Raw genomic sequence first — 2,363 nt, 5'->3', positions numbered from 1 at the left:
GAAGAGTGGACCAGAAGGCCTAATGGACACTGAGAAGGAATTTGGAGTGTACTGCATAGTGCATGAATAGTTGTGACCCAGTTGCTGCCCTACATTGAAGGCAATGGGGAACAGAGCAAAGAAGGTCACAGAAATATAGACTGTGCAAGAAAAGGACATGAGACTGTGCAGAGGCGGGACTGAATCTCATCAAGGAAGATGCTGGTTCAGAAGAGAGAATCTGAAACTGGACTTTCTTTTTCTTTTCCAGAGCAGCTATCAGGGAATTCTTGGAGTAAGCAGAGACTTCGCTTGCAAATCCTGATTTGAGCTGTGTCTGCAACAGCAACTTTTTCACAGACTACTATTTTTTTTAAATTATTTTTAAAGATGCACACAAAGCAATGCAAAATGAACTTGAATTGTACTTACTTTTTAATGTTTTGTGAATAAAAAAAATTGAACTCAAACTCATCCTCTCGTAAGAAATGTTATTTCTCTTTTGCATGAAGCTTCACAGCACATTTGCACTCAGCAGCTCGCCAGGTTGGCCAAGAGTGTGGGAAGTTTAAGCAGATTGTACCAATATAGATGCGCCAGGAAGTGATGCAAGACATTAGCTTTACCCAGTAAAAGGGAAGAAGTACATAGTGAAATGTGGGTGGCGGATGGAAAGTTGGGTGCGTATGAGAAAAGATTACGAAAAAGAGATTCGTTTTAACAAATTGATTCTTGCAATATGTGCTCTTTCCGAGCACTGATCTTATACTGCTAACCAGCTGCTTTATGTGACAGCTTGCGCAATTGCTGCAGCCAGTAACCAGGCCGGGGTTTGGGGGGGGGGGGCTTGCAGGAAAGAGCTTTCTTTTGTTTTCTGTGCACAGGCAGCTGAGTCTAGAGGACTGTGTCAGGTTTGTGCATCCAAGTGGAAACAGGAGACTGCATAGAAATAATAACCCAATTTGCTGAGGTCGACGTTTCATATCAGAGATGCATTGTTAGGAAAGTATTTCATAGTTTTCATGCACAAAGATTTGGATTGATAAATCCTGCAGTGGCTTACAAAATCATGCAAACTATTAGGCAACCCATGGAAAAAAGAAATGAAAGTTTTGTTTTCTTGTAAATGCATGCACACACAGCCACGTGCAATCAAACCGTAGTAACTGGACTGGAATTGTAGGCGAGCTTTAGCAGAATGAGAGGTCAGCAAGATCATCAGTGGCAGGTAGAGGGGAAGTGTGTGTGTGAGTGTGTGTTTCGCGGTTGCCTCTGAGCTGAAACTGACAGTAAAGGAAAACCCACATCAAAGAGATTGCAAACTTCAGAGGAACTAATCTCACTTTTCTTGGCAGCACTCTTGGCCTCCAGCAAACCTCTGGTCATCCCCTGCATGTGTGCACGCCTGAACACACAGGTGTATGAACATACACAGACACACACACTCTGTCTGTGCTTAGAAGGAGCTCAGGTGATTCTCAGAACAGAGGAAGCTTTACTCAGACAGAGTTAAAAGAAACAAGCTGTAGAAAAGTATTGGAGGGGCTTTCCATTAATATAACTTTCTGCAATAGCAAGCATATGGGAAAACAAAATAAATACCCATAAATGCTAAGAAAACTAATTTTTGCACAATTCTGTCTCAGAACTGGAGCTAGATTGGGTTCAGTCATAAACCAATATGAAGTGTAAAGTTGCTTGCGATGACTATTTGTCTGTGGCTGCTCTGCACCGTGGACTCTGTAGAAACATGAAGCCTGTGTCAGAGTGAAAGTTGAACTACAAAATCTTGTAAAAAAAAAAAAAAAAATACAATAAAAGTCACAGACAACTAATTTTTGGAAACATTCAAAATGTCCAGAATCTAAACAAAGGCCTGAAAAGAGAAAGTTTTTTTTATTTTTTATTAAGCACATGTTTCAGAAAGCATGTCCAGGGATTTTTTTTTTTTTTTTAAATCTATGCAGGTCAGTGTTCTCCCAGGCAGCGTTTTCTGTCATCCAATCAGAAAAAACATTACCTGCAACAATGGCAGAGTCAACCGTGTCTAATCTTGACCTGTTTTTGAAAACCCTAATATTGAATGCCCCAGATAAGACCACTTTTCACAAGAATAAGATGATGACAGTTTTATTTTATACACAGAATAAAGAAAGTACAACTGGCAAAGTGTAAGGTAGTTACCGTTGAGTGGTAAGTGTAATGTTGACCAAACCCTTGACCTACTTTAGATAAGCAGTGATGGTCTTTGTGAGGGATCAGATTTGTCACTGTGCCTTATAAAACCTGATTTCTCTTGTTCTGCTTTACTCCAGCTCACATTATCTACTATCTCAACCCTAATATATGTGTCAGCAACTCATGAAGGCAGTAAACAAGCTTTA

At 40.2% G+C, this 2,363-nt stretch overlaps 1 protein-coding gene across 1 annotated transcript in view; it reads left to right on the top strand.

The window, feature by feature from the left end:
* gadd45ga (growth arrest and DNA-damage-inducible, gamma a) overlaps window positions 1-453 on the top strand; it is a 1,652-nt gene extending 1,199 nt beyond the window's left edge. Inside the window, exon 4 of the mRNA XM_061038748.1 lies at window positions 1-453. This exon is cut by the window's left edge and continues 355 nt beyond it. The gene's annotated coding sequence lies outside the window, so the exon portion shown is untranslated.
* The last annotated feature ends 1,910 nt before the right edge of the window (window positions 454-2,363 follow it).

Source organism: Labrus mixtus, chromosome 5, assembly GCF_963584025.1.
Source record: "Labrus mixtus chromosome 5, fLabMix1.1, whole genome shotgun sequence".
NCBI lineage: Eukaryota > Metazoa > Chordata > Actinopteri > Labriformes > Labridae > Labrus > Labrus mixtus.
Note: the sequence above shows the minus strand (reverse complement) of the source record. Positions and strands in the feature narration are given on the sequence as shown.